Source organism: Notamacropus eugenii, chromosome 4, assembly GCF_028372415.1.
Source record: "Notamacropus eugenii isolate mMacEug1 chromosome 4, mMacEug1.pri_v2, whole genome shotgun sequence".
NCBI classification, from domain to species: Eukaryota; Metazoa; Chordata; class Mammalia; order Diprotodontia; family Macropodidae; genus Notamacropus; species Notamacropus eugenii.
The window spans coordinates 10,751,484-10,773,970 of NC_092875.1; the positions used below are offsets into that span (position 1 = coordinate 10,751,484).

General features: G+C 44.7%; 1 protein-coding gene across 6 annotated transcripts in view; it reads right to left on the minus strand.

The window, feature by feature from the left end:
- The window catches only part of TANGO2 (transport and golgi organization 2 homolog), a 185,964-nt gene extending 174,991 nt beyond the window's left edge, over positions 1 to 10,973 (minus strand). The window contains exon 1 of one of the 6 annotated variants that reach the window (XM_072599765.1): positions 10,861 to 10,973. The gene's annotated coding sequence lies outside the window, so the exon portion shown is untranslated. The remainder of the gene's footprint in view (positions 1 to 10,860) is intronic. The other 5 variants (XM_072599767.1, XM_072599773.1, XM_072599771.1 and 2 more) reach the window with 5 other exon arrangements.
- Positions 10,974 to 22,487: the final 11,514 nt, after the last annotated feature.

The window sequence follows — 22,487 nt, forward strand, 5'->3', positions numbered from 1 at the left end:
CACCTTTCGACTCTCTAGGTTATTATGGAGAATGAAATACTCCTTGAAAAAACTAAAGAAGGGGTTTAAGTGTGGAACCAGGGGGACGATGAACCTGAAATGGCCAAGAGGGGATCGTTGACCTGTGTGTGTCAGGAGGCTGGAGGCTGGAAAACTGTCACACAGATGAGAATGGGAAGAGGAAGGCCTATAGAATCTCTGGCACTAAGAAAGAGAGGTTCTCCCATAAAGGGATGAGTTGTCTCTGCACAAGAGGAAGCTGCTCAATTATCAAAACTATTTGGTACTGGCTAAGAAATAGAGAGGTGGATCAGTGGAATAGATTAAGTATGCAAGACACAGTAGTAAATTATTATAATAATCTGCTGTTTGACAAACCCAAAGACTCCAGCTTTTGGGATAAGAACTCAGTATTTGACAAAAACTGCTGAGAAAACTAGAAAATATTATAGCAGAAACTAGGCATAGACCAACATCTCACACTATAGACCAAGATAAGGTCAAAATGAGGACATGATTTACACATAAAGGGTGATATCATAAGCAAATTAGGAGAGCAAGGAATAGTTTATCTGTCAGATCTATGGAGGGGGGAAGAATTTATGACCAAATAAGAGATAGAGAGCCTTATGAAATGCAAAATGGATACTTTTTGTTACATTAAATTAAAAAGGTTTTACACAAAAACCGAATGCAACCAAGATTAGAAAGAGAACAGAAAGATGCTTTTTTTTTTACAGCAATCTTTACAGCAAGCGTCTCTGATAAAGGCCTCATTTCTCAAATATATAGAGAACTGAGTCAAATTTATAAGAATACAAGTCATTCTCCAACTGATAAATGGTCAAAGTATATGAACAGGCAGCTTTCTTAAAGCTATCTACAGTCACATGAAAAAATGCTCTAAATCACTATTGATGAGAGAGATGCAAATTAAAACAACTCTGAGGTACCATCTCACACTATCAGATTGGCTAATTTGACAGAAAAGGAAAATGATAAATGTTGGAGAAAATGTAGGAAAATTGGGACACTAATACAATGATGCAGTTGTGAACTTATCCAACCATTCTAAAGACCAATTTGGAACTATGCCCAAAGGGCAATCCAACTGTTCACACCACTGCTAGGGCTGTATCCTAAAGAGGTCATAAAAAAGGGAAAAGGACCCACATGCACAAAAATATTTCCAGCAGCTCTTTCTGCGGTGGGTAAGAATTGGAAATTGAGGGGATATCCATCCTTTGGAGAATGTCTGAACAAGTTGTGGCAGATGAATATAATGGAATTCTATTGTGCTATATGAAATGATGAGGAGTCCGACTTCGGAAAAACCTGGATTTCCATGAGCTGATGCTGAGTGAAATAAGCAGAACCAGGAGAACACTGTACGCAGTAACAGTAACAGTAACATTTCGAGATGACCAGCTTTGATACTGACAACTCTTCTCAGCAACACAATGATCCAAGACATTTCTAAAAGACTCGTGATGGAAAATGCTATCCACTTCCAGAGAAAGAACTGTGGAGTCTGAATGGAGACCAAAGCAGACGATTTTCACTTTTTTTGTAGCTTTTCCCTTCTTTTATAATACAACGAATGTGGAAATATGTTTTTTAAAAAAGAGGAGGCTGCTATATGGGGGCTCCCCCAGGTACTATCAGGATCAGAGGAAGAGGCCAGAGGTGGTAGTTGGCAGCTCCCTGCTGCGAAGGCTTCTGAAGTGGTTATTTTTTTTTTAAACTTCACAACAAAAGAGGTCTTCGGTCTTTTGGGGGCAGAATCTCCCAAGACTTGTAGAAATGAAAGACTACTACCCACTTCTGGCACACAGCTCACCCCGAACACATGGGCATGCACGATTCTGGCAGCAGGGACCTAGAAAGCAGGCTGAAAGTTTACAAAATCTTGGGCAAGAAACCAAGTTCCGCAGGGGAACAGGACGTATTGTCATTACTGCTGTCCTCTGAAGAAAAGAGATTCAAAATGGCCTATTTTGGAAGTGAACAGCTGGTTGAGAGGATGACATCTGAGAATAGGATTTGTATTTCTAGAGCAAGGCTTAAAATTCAGGAATAACAGGAAAGCAGCCAAGGATAAGGTGAACCAGGCAAGAGCTGATAAGAATGTATTTGCTGGGAGTCTGGCTAATCCAGTCAAAAGGACTTTTGAATTATAGCTAATAATAGTTAACACTTTCCTAACACTTGCTATGTGCCAGGTACCATGCTACATGCTTTACAGTTTTTATTTTATTTGATTCTCACAACCATCCTGGAAGGTAGATGTTATTACTATCCCCATTTTAAAGATGAGGAAACTGAGGCACACAGAGGAGAAGTGACTTGCTTAGCATCTCACAGCTAGGAAGTGTCTGAGGCCACATTTGAACTCATGACTTCCTGACTCCAAGTCCAGCACTCTATCCTCTGCTGGAAATAGCCATGAAGCTAAACAGTATAGCTATTATGTGGAGAGATATATACCAGTAGAAGGTGTGTTCATCCTTCGTTGCCAAAGAAGACCATGCCATCAGAGAAATGATGACATGACTTGCACTTGACTTTGTTTTGAGTGAGGGAGGGCTGGGCAGGTCACCAGCCTCACTTCTCCTCCAGAGTCATCTGAATCCAGTGACCAGATATTCATCAGGGTGACTGGAGATGACCCAGGATGAGGCAGCTGGGGTTAAGTGACTTGCCCAAGGTCACACAGCTAGTGAGTGTCAAGTGTCTGAGGTGAGATTTGAATTCAGGTCCTCCTGACTCCTGCACTGGTGCTCTATCCACCGGGCCACTGTTTGTAAGTAGGTATTGTTTCATTCATTATATTTGAATCCCTAATACAAAATTCAAATTCAGTGTCTAGAAGGGAGTTAGCTCTTACTAAATGTTTGCTGACTGACTGGTTGATTCAGATACCCAAGGAGTTCATAGAAAACAAAATCCAAGCAAGGAGATGATTAAAGAACAAAGAAATGAAAACATTGCCTTAGATGTCTATACAACGTACGTAGCCAACTGAAGAGGAAGTCCTAACACAAGGAGGCCAATTTGACCTCACAGATCTCACTGAGACCCAGATTAGAACATGGCCCTGGAATGGTTTATCCTATTCAAAAGAAATGGGGGGAAGGGAGGAGTAGCAAAGGGAAGAGGGGAGAAACATCATATATATTAAGAAAATAAACTCTTGCGATTCAGAAATCCAAGCAGAGGAGGGGAAAGCATGGTAGTGACCGCTTGGGGCAACACCAAGAGAAGCAAGAATGAAGACTGTATTGTCATCAGAGAACCCAGCAGAGGACCTGATGAGAAAGGGAAGTAGGTGGGAGTCTGGGGACACGTCCCCAAGCTGGCGTGGAGGCACGTTAGCTCATGGTGATGAGGACATTTCAATAATCCAGACATCTGCTAGAATTCTTAACTAAAAGTCAAGCAGCTAATAATTCTTGACTTACTAATTAAATCAATCATAATTAAAGAATTTTTTCCTTCAAAAGTGAAGGGGATAACAAATGGGAATTCTGTTCTGGATCTGATTGTTGCCAACAGGAGGATCTGGCTGGAAACAGTGGGAACTTTGTGGGAAAGTGACCGTTCTATTTCGTAATTTGTGAGAGTGAAGCAGACAAACGGTCAGAATAGTCTGACTGACCCTGTAAATTTTGGGAGAGCAGATTTCAAAGAGTTTAGGAAAAGAATCATGGAATATATAATTCTACAGAGAAGTCATTCAGGGAGGTATGGGAAGCTCTCAGGCATGAAATTCTGAAGGCACAAAGAGCTGAGCACAGTAGCAGCAATGTCTGGAAACCCAGTTCTATGGGAGGTTGATGCTAGGGGACTTCTTGAGCTCTGGAGTTCTGAGCAGCAGAGGATTATACTCATCCAAAGGTCTTTGGAATTAATCAAGTAAGGCAATCAGGCAACATCAGATAAGTTGGGGGCCATCAGCTTTTGTAAGAAAGGGCAAACAAGTCTAGATTAAAATGTGTCCATCACAGTGGCAAATTTTTTGAGTATGTACTCCCAATATTTCTACCCTTCTTCCAATTTATAAGCATGTACTAATGTATGAATACATTATACAGAATTCTAAAAATACACAAAAAGAAAAATTACAGGAGGGGATAAAGAGGAAATAAGCAATATTTTAGGCATTTTATTTTATTTATAATAGATGAAAAATGTTTTTATTCACTTAAAATTATTGACACTAATTTTTAACAAGGGCAGTATGGATTGAATGTCCTTCCTTTTTTAAATCATGGTTTAAGATTGTGTTGTTACCGCGTGAAAGCAGTTGAGAGGCCCAGTTTTCAAGTGAGCTTATTTAGATATTTGGTTTGAATGGTTATCACTGCCCAAAAAGATATGTGACAAAGATATGATTCCAAAGAGAAGAGACGCCAAACTAATCCCAATGCTTTTTTTTTCAAAGCCATCGTAATAGAAAAAGATTTTGTTGAAATCTGGCTAGTAAATTTCCATCTTCCCTGACATCAATCAAGTAGTTGTTATTGCAAAGAAACTGGAAGATGTTGCGTTTTTATATTCTTTATAAACGGGTTTAAAACAAACTAACGATGATTTGGAAGGTTTTTAGGAAAATCAGGTTAGGCAATCCTGCTTTCAAGTGTGAATATGCAGATAGGACTAAGATGGTTTTCTGGAAGAAAAGCTTTGTTTTTAAATGTCGTGCTAATTTGGATCGCTTCATGCTTTCCTTAGCTAATAATTCAAGCTACAAAGTGTGAGGGCCCTTATTAATGAAAGTGGATGTAAATCCATAAATAATCCTGATAATTTCTTACTGTTTTTATCTAACTTCTTATCTGGTCTGCTATTTTTATCTCACAAAATGGCTAAGAGCTTGTACTACGGGTAGAATCATTATCTCTGCCATTGTTTGTTTGTGTTTGAATTATTAGTATCATTTTCTGTTCCCAGTTTCTTTGTATGAGTCTTTTTAAGCCATCTGCTTATTTTGTGATGGCTACTTACTTCAGTTCAAACTAGATGACATAATTTGTAAATGTGCTTAAAGGGAAACACTACAATATGACGAAAGTCAACAAATGAGTGAGGGTGCCCTTGTCAAACCTCCACTTTTCCTACAGAATGGACATCACAACATATGGACCAAGTAGCAAATGTCAAACCATATACAAAATATTAATAAATCCATTTTTAGACTTTTAAATAAAAACTATAAACATGAGGGTTAATAGTGTGTGGGATGGCTCAGGTCCCTACATAATCAATTACTCAGAGGCCTCTCCAAGTGATGCCAGAAAAGAGATTTATTCGATTCTCGAGAAGCGGGGCTAGCCTATAGGAGTAGGAAAGCTGAAGACAAAGAAAAGGGCAGTGATTTATATAGACCCTAACACAAGTCCCTCCTCCCCCCACTGACCATTATCCTCATTAGCTGAGAATATGATCTTACATTCTAGACACGAAATCTAACCAATCCTTTTTGAAATGAAGACATCGAGGAATTATGTGAGTTTTGTCTAATCATTGAGACCCTAATACACTACACAGTTTTATATCCTTATATGGAACTATTCTATTCTAAAAATATTGTAACCTTGAGCCTCTAGGTCTTACCTCACCCCTGGGAGAAGAATTACAATCTGAGAAGTCTTCACTAAACCATCCCACTCAATAGTTTTCCTTCCATCTCAACAGATGACCTTGCAGACTCTACCATTTGGAGAGCACTGCTCTAAAGAAAACAATGTGGCTGCACAGGGTACTCGCCAATAACTTAGATTTGAAAGAGATGTATAGAAGATACAGATAATGTACACATTACAAGGCAGATAACGGAACATTAATACAGAAGTGTGGAATGTAATAACAGGTACTTAAGCTCAATATAAGTGATGAAGATTAAGGAATATAAAAAGGTTGGTTTCTTTAAACTAGATTGGGGTAAAAAGGAGAATTGAAAGGCCAGACTTTTGCTTGGGGTAAATGGGAGAATGGTAATGGTTGCTCAGCTTTTCCATTGCTTGTTTTCTCTGCCAAGGAGAACATCTTTGGACAGAAAAGGGCAGAACAAAAATGGCCAACAGAGTGTTACCATGACAATCACAATAAGTCAGAAGGTAAGTTCAAGGGACCCAGCTAAGACAAACTACACTCTAGAACAGCTGCATCAAACACATGGCCCCCACCATTCCCCAGGGTGACCCAAACCGGATTCAAAAGGAAATGGAAAAATATGCAACAAAATAAATAAAAATACAATGAAGCAATGCTACATTGTGAAACGAATGCGAAGTGCTATGTTGCCCCAAAGTGCAGGAGTCCTTCTGCACAATTAGAGGCCCTGCTTCCTTGGTCTAGGGAAGAAGAAGTCAAAGGCAGGGGTGGCTCCTGAACCACTGTCACTGAACTTGGAAAGATCATGGAGAATTATAGAGGTGCCAGAGGACTGGAAAAGGACAAAAGTTGTCCCAATAGCCACGAAAAAGGCAAAGAATCAAGTCTGTAAACGGTAGGTCCTTGAGCCTGTGAGGCGTAACTTTATTAGGACAGTCTGACCTCGCCCAATATGCCTGCTGTCTGGCTCGAACCAATCTTATTCCTAGACAGACACTGAAGGATTGTTTACGATGTTTGCTCCCAGTAATGGTTGGTCACCCAACCCTCCCAGAACCAAGAGTACTCTCAAGGATGTCTTCTTTCCCCACGATCACACATTTAATTGGCAAAATGCCTCCTTGGTTAGAAGGAAGTACTAAAAGCAGGTAATCCTGAGCCATCTCTGGGAGACCTCCATGGTATGGAGGTGTAGTCCAGGACCTCCGTTGGGACTCTGGAGACTGACCTGGGACACCCCAGTCACGTGGTTCAAATGCAGACAATTCTCTGTTGGTGCTGACCAACTGTGGTCATATTGAATAACTATTGAGACTTACTGACTGTGACCTAACTGTTGGGATTTACTGACTGAAACCTACATTCTTATTGTTCACTTACTGATTGAGACCTATATTATTATTTTATTAATAAATATTAATTTATTAAATTAAATATATTTTAATATTCTTTGTAAATATGTTTCCTATTTTATATAAATATATTCTATATTTATATAAATATAAAAATATATGAAATTAAATATGTGTACATATATCAAACTTGAGACTGTCATTTCTGAACCAATCCAAACTGAAACTAAATTAAGTTGCAGCCAATGAGGTTGTTTCACAACACAGAGCCTGATCTTGATTTGGGGCAAGCTTCTGACAGCTAATTCTGATCATTCCAGATTTTGCCCATTTTTTTAACCAAGCCCAAATGCCAACCCTGTTCCACAGCTGAGCAGCCCACAAGCCTGGGGGCCCTAAGAGAGAAGAGACATGATAAGCCAGTCAAACCACGTCCCCACAGCCCTCAGATTTCAGCCAATTGGCCTCATGGCTACCACAAGGCCATCATGCCCAACTACCCGGGAACAATGCTAGCCCTCTGGCTTTTTTTCCACTCAGGAAAGATGCATGTGGAGAAGGAATCTAACATACCCCCTCCACCAACTGTCACTGATCCCAGCCTGGCAGGCCCCAGGCCCTGTTTCCAGCCCAGCCAGTAGCCATTGTGGGGGTGGGGGGACGATCTTTGTGCCTGCTCCAGCCCCTGAGACTAAGGACCCCAAAAGAAGAGTCCTTGGCATTCCATCAAACAGTTCAACATCAGAACTGAAAATAGTTTTTGATGGGAATGATAGAGAAGACACCTTCCCATTGGGAAGCCTTACCATTGAACTTTAAGGGACATGAGGCCTTTCTACGGGGCTTGTGGCATATGTGTTATCTCTCCCAAGGAGAATGTGAACTCTCCAAGAGCTGGGTCCCGTAGGGCTTTTCTATTGTATAGCCAATATTTAAAATAGTGCTTTGTACACAGTAAGAGCTTAGGGGGAGGGAGAGACAAGAGCGAGGCAAAAACACCATTAGGTGGACACTGAAACCAGCAGGGCTGCACCCAAAAAGTGGCCATTCAGTGACACCAGGAAGTCTCTGGGGAGCACCCCAGGGAGCTGTGCTCAGCAGCCAGCTGGGATTGACTCGAAGCTACTGGCCCTTTTTCTAAATGACATGGTTAAAGGCCTAGAGCGAATGCTTAGGGAATGTGCAGAAGGCTGGCTCATGTTATGACCGTGTCAGCACCCCAAAGGAACTCAATGGCCTAGAAGCCCGGGCTGAAGAGAAGGTCACCTTCAAAGGAATAACTATAGTTTTACACTTAGGTTGAAAAAGTATCTTTACAAGCACCAGACGAGGGAGGCCTGGCTAGAGAGAGAAGCTCATCCAAAGAGGCCTTTCATGGACTACAAACTGAATGTAGGCTAGCCAAACACTAACCTCATTTAATCTTCAGCTGTACTGGCCAGCATCATGTCCAGGGTTAAGGGTGGGAGAAAGGGGGCAAATAAACATTTATTAGGGGACCAGGTAGTAGGCTGAATGCTTTTTACAAATATGACCCCAGTTCGTCCTTACAACCTTGGGAGACAAGTACTGTTATTATCATTCCCATTTTACAGCTGCGGAAACTGAGACAACAGGGTGAAGTGACTTGCCCAGGATCACACAGCTAGTAAGTGTCTGAGGCTGGATTTGAACTCAGGTCTTCCTGACTCCAAGTCCAGCTCTCTGTCCACAGCCAGTCCCTGACTCAGCCTCAGTTTCCCACTGTGTACCACCAGGTGGTTTGAGGTGGGGAGGATGAGGAATAGGGGATACAGTAAAAGCTCACTGTCCTCTGCCCTGGTCAGACCACACATGGAGCACTGTACTCATGTCTGGGCATCACAGTTTAGAAAAGACCATCAAGAAGCTGGACAATGTCCATACGAGGGCAGCTAAGATGATGAAAGACCTTCTATTGGACAGACTGAACTGAGAGAAGCTGAGACTTAGGATGGAGGGAGCGGGGCTGGGGGACAGAGAGAGAAGAGAAGGAAGGAGAAGGGAAGGAACAAAGTAAAAGAAGGAAAAAGGGAAGAGGAAAGGGAAGGGAAGGGAGAGAGGGAGAGAGAAAATAAAGAAGAGAAGGCTAGAGAAAGTAGAAGAGAAGAAAGAAGGGAGAGGGGACAGAGAAAGACTGAGAGAGACCCAGAGAGACCCAGAGCTGTCAAATGGACGAAGGTGGAGACTTGCTTTGCTTCGCCCTAGTGAACAAAACTAGAAGTGATCGAGGGCAAAACATCAACTTCTTATTCATAGCAGGTAGTTAAGAAACAGTTTAGCTGAATTGAACTGAGTATGAGGGGGAGCTGTAAGGAGGCATGCGGGGCCTGATTATGGGATGGGTCCCTACTGTGCTCCCTTCAGGCAAAGGCTGGCTGGCCATCCATTCTGGTATACCGTAGTGGGAAGTTTTTGTTCAGGGATGGGTTGAATTTGGTCCCTCGGGTCCTTCCTGGTATAGATTCTGTGACTTGCTCAAGGTCAAATGGGTCGAAGTGGCAGTGCCACAATTCAATGCCATCTGCCTTGGCTTTTCCTACCACACCTGGCCTTGGGATCAACTTACTAGTCAAGGGAGGCAGCCTGTCAAAATGGCTGGTGTGCTGGCCTCCTAGTCAGAAAGGCCTGAGTTCAAATCCCACCTTGGACTCTTTTTGCCTTAATGACCATGGGCAAGTCACTTAAGCCCTCAGACTTGATTTCCTCATCACAAAAAGAAATATATCAGGAGAGCCCTTCTCCCGGGACTATTACAAGGTTTGGGGAGACAACATTAGTGGAGGGCTGAGTAAATGTCTGTTATTGTCATCTCCTCTCTCCGGGCCTCACTTTCTCCATCTGTGAAAGGCACAGACCTCTAGTATATACTTAATTTGAATCTCACAAAAACCCCATGAAGTATTTGAGAGTCAACGTGTACATAACATGCTTCAGAAACTTTAATGAGCTACATAAATGTCTGTTTTAATAATAACACATTACATAACTTCTTCATGAACCTGTTTCCTCATCTGTAAAGTGGGGCAGACACCTGTGGCACACACCTGGAGGATTGTTAGGAGGCTAATATAAGATGGTGCCTACAAAGTGTCATGTCAAAGATCACTTCGGTGGTCATTGCTACAAGGATCCTCCAAGAAGTCAACTTATCCCTTTAACGTCGCAGGTTCTGGGGAGCATTGCCCAAGCCGCTTTCTGCGGGAGCCGCAACACAGCCCAGTGGATAGACTGCAGAACTGGGATTCAGGAAGGTCAGGTTCAAGCCCCACCACCGGCTGTGGGAGCCACTTAATGCAAATCACCGGTTCCACCTGTCACACCTGTTCCGGCGCGGCAAGCCCGGGGGCAGACCCCTCCCCCACGTCCATTCTGCCCCTTCTTTGGGCCTCAGTTTCTTTATCCGGATTACAAGACAATAACATATGACACGATACAACCTAGCACGGCGGTCAGTACCCACAATTCCTGCACCGCAAGGCTATCCTTTATCAGATGACCGAGGCCAAGGACTTGGCCGCACCAGGCACGTGTCTGTTCTCACCATCACAGCTGGGCACCCGGGGATGGAGTCAGGAAGACCCGGGTTCGAATCCAGCCTCAGCCACGCACCAGCTGCGCGACCCCGGGCCCGCCCCTGACTCCAGCCTCAGTTTCCCCAGGATGATGCCGATGCCAGGGGCCCTCCTCCCCGGCAGGGCGCTGTGGGAGGCGGCCTCCGCTTTCCTTAGGACTACTGCCCCTCCGGGGCCGGGAGTTCCACAGGCGCTTGGCACACTTTAAGCGCCACGAAAATGCCCGGGATGGGGAGGAGGCTTCATGGATCAGCGCCCCCAGCACAGGGCCCGGCCCGGCCCGGCCCGCACACACTCACCTCAGCCGCCGCCTCCGCGCGGTCCACTCCTGTCAAAACCGCACTGACTTCCGGCCGCCCCCTCTCGGTGCCAGCCACTCCCGGGACCGTTCATTGGGCCCGCCCCTGGCACTCTATTGGTCCACCTGAGGTGGAGGCGTGGTCTCGCGTCATGCTCAGATTCCTATTGGTCGGAGCCTCCGCCGCTCAGCCAGCCTCGGGCTCCGCCTCCCTGCCCTCTGTCCCGAGCCTAGTGCTGGCGGTTGACCCTCGGTGCTGGGAGGGGGCGGGGCGGGAAAAGGGGGCGGGTCTGGAGGGAGGGACGAGCGAGCAGAGGGGCGGGATCGGAGGGCGGGGCGGGCAAGGAGAGGGGCGGAGCCTGAAGGAGGGCGGGGAGAAGAAAGGATATAGACCCGGCTGCGGGAGAAATCCACCACGTCCGAGGGGAGTCCACCCAGCGTGGAGGGGCGGGGGGACTCAGAGCCGCTGTGGGCCGGAAAAACCACAAATGACACCAATACACTGGTCATGGGAGCCATGAGGGACGTACACCCGGCTTGGGGGAAAGTGGACCGCTGTCCACGAGTGACCACACCGGCTGTGTGGGGGACAAACCCAATGGGGGGAGGGAGGGACCCCGTACGGGGGGATGAGACAGTGGGAAGAATACACCGGAATGAGAGGAGTCAGCTTGGCGGGGGTGGGGAGGCGGGGACCCAAACCCTGAATGAAGGAAACCTGGTCATGGGGGAAATGAGCCCCGATGAGGGAAATCAGGCTGAGTCTGGGGAAATGCACCTTCTAGAAAGGAAATGAGCCCACCTGGGAGGGGGAACCCTTTGTGAGGGGAGTAAGTAGCCTGGGAAGGAATCACGCGCAGCTGGGGGCCCGGGGCTTTCTACAGAGGCAATCCAGCGGGTCATTCCTCTGGGAGAGAAATCCTATAAGGAGGAGTGGGGTGGTGGGCGTCCTTGTCCGTGAGCCACAAAGGGAGTGAAGCTGGGAGAGCAGATACACCCCCCTGGGTCTGCGGAGATGGACCCATTCAGGAGGCAAACTCCTAGGAGCCAATAATCCCATCTCTGGATCTAGGATTATGATCCGTAATCCCACCTATGAGGATGGGATAAACCCATCTATGTGTGAGAGACTCCCTGTCTGGGAGGGCTGCCCCTTATAGGAGGGAAATAGAGAAAACAGTCTGCGAAGCAGGCTTATGCTTGATTTCAAGAAATGAACCCATCAGGGAGCGTTCCGGTTTATGAGAGAACCTTGACCTTTGGGTAAATAAAGAAATTTTGAATTTAGATAAATAAGCCTCCTCCGTAGGGGACACGGGCTCTGAGGCACAGCCATGTCTATGCGCAGCCTTATCTGGGAGGAACTTTCATTCCTAAGAAGACATTCTGTCTATAAGGGACAGCCTCCATCCCTGGAAGGATTACTCAGCTCTGAATTTGGCCCTGTTTCTGAGAAACTCCTTCTCTAAAGGATGCCCTGACCTTAAAGAGATCCCAGACAGAGACTTGTCTCTGAGGCCCCTGAAACCCATCCCTGAAAGTGCTCCATCCATGACTGAAGTTCACTCTCAGAACTATGCCCCATCTCATTTCTGAGGGTCTGGGATCGATAGCCCCTCTCCCTGTGTCGGTCCCCTTCCCACCCCCACCCCCAAGTCTTGGAGGAGCACATCATCTCTGGATTAAACCCTGAGTCCTGTGTCTGAGAGTGCCCTGTCCCTCAGGGACCCTGAAGACCCTGATCTTCATTCCTCAGGGGAAACATTATCCCTTAGGGAATACTCCTTCCAGCCCCCACCTCAGGAGCTACGGTGTGCTTCGCTGAAGGCAGCAGTGAATAAACAATGTATGCCGATAGGAAATTTTTAAGGGAAAATGTCCAAAAGTGAAACAGCCTGCCCAGGTTGCTGTGCCTTCTGACAAGCAAAAGTAAATATAGCTTGTGACATATGGTTTTAAATGGAGGGATAGCTTCTTGGGGAGGGGGCATACACAAGTTGGGGGATGGCCTGGTGGCTACATATGATATACACATATGTTTTTGTAAAAACCAGTTTAGCATTTCAAGAACAAAGTTTACTAATTCCGATCCTCTCTTTGCACTGAGAAAGCCTGACGCAGCAGGGGAGCTTCACAGCATAGCATAATGAGCTCCCAAGGGTTCATGGGACCTGCAGGAGAGCCCAGCGGCAGAAATCTGAAATCTTCATTAAGAGACAAACGTTTCCCAAATGCATCCTGTGCAAGGCACTGTTAGATGTTTTATTGAGAAGGGGATCAAAGATAACTAAGACCTAAGTCCTGCAATCTAGTCACAGCAGCTATATAGAGCAAGAGAGTGCCCAGCTTGCAGTCAGGAAGACATGAGTTCAAATGCAGCCTCAGACACTTAATAACTGTGTGACCCTGGGCAAGTCACTTAACCTTGTGAACCTGTTTCCTCATCTGTAAAATGAGCCAGAGGAGAAAATGGCAAAGCACTCCCCTATCTTTGCCAAAGAAACCTCAGAAGGAGTCATGAGCTTTAAGCTTTAAGCAGACTAAGGGAGGGCACAAAAATGCTGTTTCAGAAAAGGAAGAACCTGAAATCCCTCTCATGTGACCACAGACAGAAAAGATTTTTTATAGAAGAAGCAGTTAGAGTAGGGTCTGGAAGGCTAGGGATGCTTTTTGAGAGGTGCATTGGGAGGAATTGGGATTCCAGGCTAGGGGAGGAGTCAAAACAAAGATGGGGGTGTGCTAAAAGGAACATTTTTGGAAGCTTGAATCAGACTAGGCAGAAGCCTGTGGCTGCTCTTCCAATCAAGAGAACAAGATCTACAGCTGCGAGCATCGTAGCCTCTGACATCGTCTCTCTCCAGGTGGAGAGTCTGCCTCCAGGCCCCGGGCTCTCTTTGGAAGCCTGGCCCCTCAGCCAGCTAAGAAGAACCCCATGGCATAGACGCAATCTTAGGCTCTTCCTTCTGCTGCTTACCGTGAGCTGCACCTCTGTGCCAAGCCCCTTTTTCATTGAGTTTCAGAAAATCCTCTTTATCTTCCAACAATTACTGACTGCTAGCCCTTTTGATGTAATTTTAATAATAATATTTTAATAATGATATTTAATAATAAGTGTTAGTAACTTTGCAACAATCCTGGGAGGTCAGTGTTATTATTATCCCCAGATGATAATAATAACCAAAACATTTATATAGTGCTTCCTGTGTGCCAGGCCCTGTGCTAAGGGCTCTGATTAGGATCTTATTTGATCCTCACAACAACCCTGGGAGGGAAGCACTATTACCATCCCCATTTCACAGATGAGGAAACTGAAGCAGACAGGTCAAGTGACTTGCCCAGGGTCACACAGCTAGTGAGTACCTGGGGCAGAATTTGATTTTGAAGTCCAGTACTAGTCTAGCCACTGGACCAGGCTGCTGCCTTTCAACAGGCTTCCGAGGGCTGTTTAAATCTCAGGCTCCACCCCCACCCCCCTTCCCTAAGGGATAAGATTCATTCTCATATAAATGAAAGGGAGGGGCAGGCAAAGAACCAAAGGAGACTGTTGCTGCCTCCCACCCCCACATCCCCCCCTTAGTTGTGGGTCAGTCATTTTTCAGTTGTGTCTGACTTTGTGAGTCTCCTTGACTGAGGTACTGCAGTGGTTTGCCATTTCCTTCTCCAGTTCATTTTACAGATGAAGAAACTGAGGGAAAAGGCTTAAGAGACTGGCTCAGGGTCACCTAGATGGCTGTTGTCCTTCATTCTTGAAGAGGACCAAAATGACATCATTGTGATAAAGTCAAGTTTCAAAGTGTCTGACGGTGACTGATCAGACCAAGACAAGCTCAGAATGCTCTACCACAGATTGTACACAGATAGTCTGATAGAACATTTGGGGTGGATACTCCAAATTTGCACATCGTATGTTTCCTTTGTGCTGTCTCATTTCTGCTTTGCTCATAGAGCACAGCACCTTTTCTGATGTGAGCACGCCATGCTGAGCTGTCCTGTGCCAGTGCCTCCCATGTCACACAATCAAATCCAAAATTCTTGAGAGAGACCTTGAGAGCATCCTTGTATAGCTTCTTCTGGCCACCATGTGATCTCCTACCCCATGTGAGTTCTCCATAAAATAATCTTCTTGGCAAGTGTACATTTTGCATCCGAACAACGTGGCCAGCCCATGAGAGTTGCACTCTCTGAAGCATAGTTTGAATGCTTGGCAGTTTGCTTTGAGCAAGGTCTTCAGAGTCTGGTACCTTATCCTGCAAGGTGATCCTCAGAATCTTCCTGAGACAGTTCAAATGGAAGCAATTCACTTTCCTGGCATGGAACTGGTAGATTGTCCATGTTCCACAGGCATACAACAATGAGGTCAGCACAAAGGCTCTATAAACCTTCAGTTTGGTAGTCAGTCTAATACCTCTTCTCTCCCAAACTTTTCTTCGGAGCCTCTCGAGCACTGAGTTAGCTCTGGCAATGCACGTGTCAACCTCATTGTCAATGTGTACAGCCTTGGTAGCGTACCCACACTACCAAGGTAAGTGAACTTATCCCCAGTATTCAAAACTTCTCCATTTGTTGTAACCGATGGTTCCACATATGGATGGTGTGGTGGTGGCTGATGGAGCACCTGTGTTTTCTTGGTGTTCATTATGAGGCCAAGTTAGCACAGGTAGCAGAGAATTGATCCATACTTTGTTGCATCTCAGCTTCAGAGGCTGGCTTGAGTGCACAATCATCTGCAGACAGAAAATCATGCACCAACCCTCCCTCCACTTTGTCTTGGTGGGTAGCCTTTTCAAATTGAAGAACTTACCAACAGTACGGTAGTTGACTTTGATGCCGTGTTCATCCACACTGAAAGCATTTGTCAAGATGGCTGAAAACATCATGCTAAAAAGCATGGGAGCAAGCACACAGCCATGTTTCACTCCACTGGTGACTGGGAAGGCACGAGAGCTTTGTCCATTATCCAGAACCCGGGCAAACATGCCGTCAGGAAACAGACATACAATACTGATGAACTTCTCTGGGAAAACAACTTTTGACATAATTTTCCATAAGCCCCTATGACTAACAGTGTCAAAGGCCTTGGTCAGATCTACAAACATTGTGTACAGACCTCTGTTCTGCTCCTGGCATTTCTCCTAGAGTTGTCAGGGAGCAAACACCATACTGACTGTTCTTGGTCCTTTCTGAAGCCACACTGGATCTCAGGTATATGACCATCTTCCAGGCGAAGGATCAGCCTATTAAGGAGGACTCTAGCAAGAATCTTGCCAGCAATCACTAAGAGAGAGACCCCCCCTGTGATTGTCGCAGAATAATCTATTCCTTTTACCTTTATAGAGATGGATAATGGAGGCATCTTTGAACTCCTGAGGGATAACCTCCTCTTGCCATATAATCTGGGAGATTTCAGTCAGTTTTTGTAGGAGCAATGGTCCCCCTACTTTGTAAATCTCAGCTGGAGTAGAATCAGCACCAGGTGCTTTGCCACATGAAAGGAGCCTAACGGCCCTCAAACCTCTTCTTCAGTTGGAAGTTCAGCTAAGGGGGATTGACTTCAACCTGAGGTAAACCATCAATGGCCTTAGCATTGATGGATGATGGTCTGTTGAAAACACTGTGGAAGTGTTCAGCCCATCTCTCTAGGATCATGTCCTTATCACTAATCAGTGTGGTTCCATCAGCACTGAGTAGTTGTGATGCACCGTAGATTTTTGGTCCATAAAGAGCTTTCAGGGAATCATAAAAGCACTTTGGATTGTTACTATCAACATACAACTGAATTTCATCTGCCTTCCTATTGAGCCAGGAATCCTGCATCTCTCTAAACCTTGCTTGTACTTTACCTAGATAGTCACCTAGTTAGTAAGTGTCTGAGGCCACATTTGAACTCAGGCAGATGAGTCTCAGGTGGGATGTAGGGGAGAGAGATGGGGAGAAAAATTGGAACTCAAAATCTTGTGGAAATGAATGTTGAAAACTAAAAAGTAATTAATTAATAAAAAGAAAGAAGAAAAAGAAGTTTCTATTCTAATGGAATATAAAAGAGGGAGTTTGGAGCCAACAAAGTCAGAGGGTGATGTCCAAGAATTGACATGGAAGACTGGTTCTGGGCATGATCAAGGTGAAGGTTCATATTCGTGCTAGGGGCAGAGTCCAAGGTTCTGAAGGGAGAGAGATGGAGACGAAGGCAAAGGCCAGCTTCTGCTTCTGTTGAAAAGAGTCCCTGGACCAAGTCAGAATAGGTTTGAGCCCTGGTTCTGCCCTGTACTAGCCCAAACGATATTGGTATTCCATCCCTCAGAGGGTAGCTGTGAAGGAAGCACTTTGTTAACTGCAAAGAGCCATGGGAACAGGAGCTCTTCTTAGGAATGATTCCTGGTGCTGAATAGCAGTCAATATGGCATAACCCACCAAGCTGAGTGGGCACCAAAGAAGGGACCAGCAATAGACAATCCAGATGTTGGAAGACCAGCACAAGCAAATATAGAAAGTGCCAGAAGGTTTGTCTACAGCCATTCACAAAAATCCTCTGCTGAACTGGAGAGGTGATGATTCACATCCATAGAGGGAGCATTCACTTGATAGAAATCATAGCTCTTTGATATTATTACTTTTATTATGACCTCACAAACCTCATGTCCTCTTTGGAGCATCTTAAAGCCTTCTCATCCCCATTTGGAGGCGTCTAATTGATCTCTTGAGACTCTCACCGCTGCTGTGTCCTGTCCTGCTTCATGGCCTCCCTCTAGTCTTTCGTTGGTTGCTTAGGCAGGAAATATCTAAAACTTAAGTCTATGGGCCACTCGGAAACAGTGAATGGGCCAACCTGCAGAACAGCGGAAGTTAGTGAAGCAAAGTAGCTGGGTCCTCCGTTCACCCCAAGTGAGAAACAGACTTACAAATAGTGACAAGCTCTGTAACTACTACCTGTGGTCATAAGCCAGGACACAGATAATTATTGGTGGTCAGTGGTGCCATCTTAGAATTAAAAGGACAATAATTTTTAAAATATGTAAACTTATTGGGGAAATACATGACTGGAAAAGAGGTGGGTTGGTTTTAGGGTTGAGGTAAAAGACAAACTGAGGACTGAATGTTAAAGGCACTGGTTCCTGACCTTGAGCATCTTAAGTAGAGCTCTGGAAAATTTATGGATGAGAAGGTGTCCTGGCAGGGATCGGAGGGAGTGAGCACAGGGATGAAGTCATAGATTCATTGATCTCTCTAGGTGTGTAAAAACAATTTTAGATGAGGCAGTAATAATTTCTATTAGCAGAGAGGGTATTTTGTAAGACATCCTTTGTTATTTGTCTACAAATATGTAGAGGAGACAGTAGTGATGTAATGGAGAAAGTCTAGATTTGAAATCAGACCAATCTGAAAACAGATTTGCTCTTTACAAGTGTGAACACTTGGGCAACTCATTTAACTGCTCCATGCCTCAGTTTCCCTATCTACAAAATGGGGATAATACACCTGCCTGTACTTGGTTCCTGTGAGAACAATAAAGTCTTTAAAATATTCTGTAGGCTTTAGAGAGCTACACAAATGGCAATTATTGTGAAAATGCCCATCACAGAAGTCTTGCATTCAATAAATGCTTATTTGAGGTGGTACCTTAACAGACATTTTCTCATATTAAAGGGTAACCAGCTGGTCAATCAGTATGCAAATCAAGCAAAAATGGTTGGAACCAGATTATTTCCTCTGATAGAAGGCAGGTGACAGAAGGTTGGGTATAAAGACCAAGAGGGCACTGAGTAGCTGAAAGGTCACTGCTGACAGACTTGGCTCTGCTCCCCAGCTGTGCCCAAAGCAGGCTGTTTGCCTTCACCTGTGAAGGAACAAAGAGAAACCAATTCCTCAGAGGGATTTTTGTCCTATCCAGCTGCACATGGGGATTGGTTAAGTAGGAACATTGCTGTTGGGCCATAGGATCCATACCAATACTGCCTTTACATGATTTATGAAGGTTAGTTAGGTGTGTGTATTTTAATGGCACTATAACTTAGTTATAAAATAACACCGTTCCTTATGGACTCGTTAATCAAGATATCATTGGGTATTTATTGCCCATAATATAATGTATTTCTATGTACTTAATTAACACTCTCAGGTAATGGTATTCTCTACTTCCTCAGATATTCTGCAGGCACTCTGTATATGACTTCTCCCGTGTCCCAGTATGGCCCACTTTCCATTATGCTTAGGTAGTAAATGTTTCTATAATGCTACTTCATCTCCACGGGGAGCCAACAGTTATCAGAATTGGCTGAGGATAAAAGAGAATTGAGAGACACTGGGAAATAAAGCTGCCTCCTCCCCCGAGGACAGAGAGAGGACAGGGAAGTCAATTATCAGACACTGACGAAGGGCCTACTGCGTGCCAGGCACATGTAGTATGAGGCAGCTAGGTGATGCCGTGCATAGAGTGATGGGCCTGGACTTGAGTTCAAAGCCAGCATAACTTGCAAGTTGTGTGACCCCAGACAAGTAACTCACTTAACCTCTGTCTTTGTTAGTTTTCTCAACCGTAAAACGGAGATAACAGCACCTCCCTCCTACAGTGGTTGTGGGGCTCAAATTGTAAAGCACTTGGCCTAGGACCTGGCAAACAGTTGGTGCTTAATAAACATTTGTTTCCTTCCCTTCTCATTTTCCCCCACCAAGAGCTGGAGATACGAAGACAGTCCCTGCCTTTGAGGAGCTCATGATCTGATGGGGAAACAGTATGCAAATAACCATATTTTATACAGACATGGAAATCTGGAAGTCATCTTCAGAGAGAAGATACTAGAATTATCCTGAAGGCTTCCTGTAGAAAGCAGGATTTTAGCTGGAACTTGGATGGATCCCTTTTCCTCTAGATCGCTCCTGGAGGGAGCCTGTAGAGTGGGCATTCTTTTCAGCCATACTGACCCCCTGCTCACCACATTTGGCCTGTGGGCACTCAGCAAGCTGTCATTGGCACCAGCGTCTCTGATCACCTGGTGGCCAAGTAGCCACTGCCTTTGAGATCAGGCCCCCCAGAATGTGGAGTCCCAAAGCCTGAGACCAGGCCTGTCCACCACCAGGCCTAGCACTCTTTAGTCGGGGGCTTGGGATTATTACCCCACATCTAAAGATCTCTGGGGACAGTGAAAGGAGTTTCAGAAGACAGCTGGGGCAGGAAAGTTCCAAGGAGGAGCAGTTACCATTTCTTCTTTCTTTTAGGAGGAAGACTTAAGGTCCGACCCAGATGACACACCTGGAGCCCAAGACTGGAGAGATCAGTTTACCTTGGGGGAGTCGGGAGCTTCAGTGACTTGCAGCCATGGAAAATGCCATGAGCTGGCAAGATGCAGGGGAAGATAGTCCCCTCCCAACTCTCCTCCCTTGCTTTTCCTTTGTCTTTGACCCTCCAGTGAACCCACACATGCACCTCATTCCTTGTTCCCATGACTGGTAAGAGTGGGGAGATGGGACTACTCCCCTCATGATTGGTGAATCTGGGAAGTTAAATGAGAAGTTTCAGGAGTCACTTGCAGGATGAAAGTTCCTTAGGAATCAGAAAATTTTTCCTTTCATTTTCTCTATGATAATAATAATATAATACACAATATAATGTAATATAAAATAGTAAAGTACGTCACCCCAGTATGCTGAGTACAAGTTTCTTGGAAATGTTGGTGACTGTCAGCGAGGAGATACTCTAGTTGCAGAGCAGGGTTAGATTGGAAGTTTCAGGGACTGCCTTTTGCCTTTTTTTGCACAGAGCCTGGCACCTAGGAGGTTCTCAATACATATTCATTAATTTATTGGAAGAGGCGTATACTTACTGGCTTTTAAAAACATTCTTGAACAATACTCCATTCCGTAGTTTTCATTTTGGACTTCCCCGGTACTGCTCCTGGAAGGCATGCAGCTGGGTGGCAGTAGGGGACAACCTTCTTAGGTATTTGCAGGTTGTTTGACTTCTTAAAGGGCCAAACTGGCAGCCTTTTGGAAGGCTATACCGCAAGTTCACCAGAGAGGAAGTGAGCTGCCAGCTGAGCTAGTGACTCAAGGAAAGTACCAGATAGAAAAGGTCCCACATGTACAAAAATATTTATAACAGCTCTTTTTTGTGGTGGTCAGGAATTGGAAATCCATCCATTGGAAATGCCCATCCGTTGGAGAACGGCTGAACAAGTGGTGGTATATGAATGTAATGGAATACTATTGTGCTATAAGAAAGGGCAAACAGGCAGACTTCAGAAAAACCTGGGAAGACTTACATGAACCGATGCTGAGTGAAATGAGCAGAACCAGGGGAACATTGTATACAGTAACAGCAAAACTGTGCAAGGATCAGCTATGACTGACTTAGTTCTTCTCCGTAATACTATGATCCAAAACAATTCCAAAAGACTTGTGATGGAAAATGCTAATCACACCTATGGAGTCTGAATGCAGACGGAAGCAGACTATTTTCACTTTCTTGGTTGTTTCTGTTTTCTGTTTTTTTACAATGTGACTAAGAAGGAAATATGTTTTACATGATTGCGCATGTATAATCTATATCAGATTACTTGCCATCTTGGAGGGGAAGGAAGGAGAGAAGGAAGAAGAAAAATTTGGAACCCAAAATCTTATAAAAAATGGATGTTGAATATTGTCTTTACATGTATTTGAAGAAAATACAATTTACATTTTTTTTTTAAAGAAAGTACCATGTAGCAGACAACTCAGAACTGTCTTTCCTCATTGGATACCTAGTACAGTGACATGCTGCCTTGTGTAGGCTTAAAGAAGGCAGCATATGCCATGAATTGGGCCTCTTTACTGAAGAGCCATCCCTGTTAGACCCCAAATGAGATTCAACAAGCTAGTATTAAATGCTTAGATACTGGGTAAATGGGAGGTAACCCAAGAAAGAAGACACCAACAGTGTAGGGGACTGGGAAAAGCCTCTTATAGAAGGTGGAATTTAAGCTGAGTCTTGAAAGAAGGCAGGGAAGCAGAGGTAAGGAGGAAGACCATTCCAGGTATGGTGATTTTCTATTGGATCCTGAAGGGAATAGGGAACCACTGGAGTTTACTGAGTAGGGAATGCTCTGTAGGAAGATCAATTTGACAGCCGAGTGGAGGATGGTCTGGGGTGGGGAGAGAGCTGAGATAAGGATGTAGACTAGTGGGTTACTGGGTTAGTCCAAGTGTGGGTTGATATGGGCCTGCAAGAGGGTGATAGTCATATCAGACGAGAAAAGGAGACATATGTGGTGAATGTAGAAATGACAACTGACTGGATATGGGAAATGAGTTAGAGAAAGGAGGTTCAGAGGATGCCCAGTTTGCAAACCTCCATGACTGGGAGGAGGCTGGTGCCCTTGATAGAAATAGGAAGGTTTGGAAGACAGGAGGAATTGTCAGAAAAAGATAATGAGCTCAGTTTTAGATGTAGTGAGTTTAAGATGTCTATTTGTTATTGTTATGTAATCATTTCCAATTGTGTCCCACTCTTCATGATGCCTTTTTTTGGGGGGGGTGTTTCTTGGCAAAGATACAGGAGTGATTTGCCATTTCCTTCTCCAAATCATTTTACAGATGAGGAAACTGAGGCACAGAGTTAAGTGACTTGCTCAGGGTCACACAGCTAGTAAGTATCTGAGT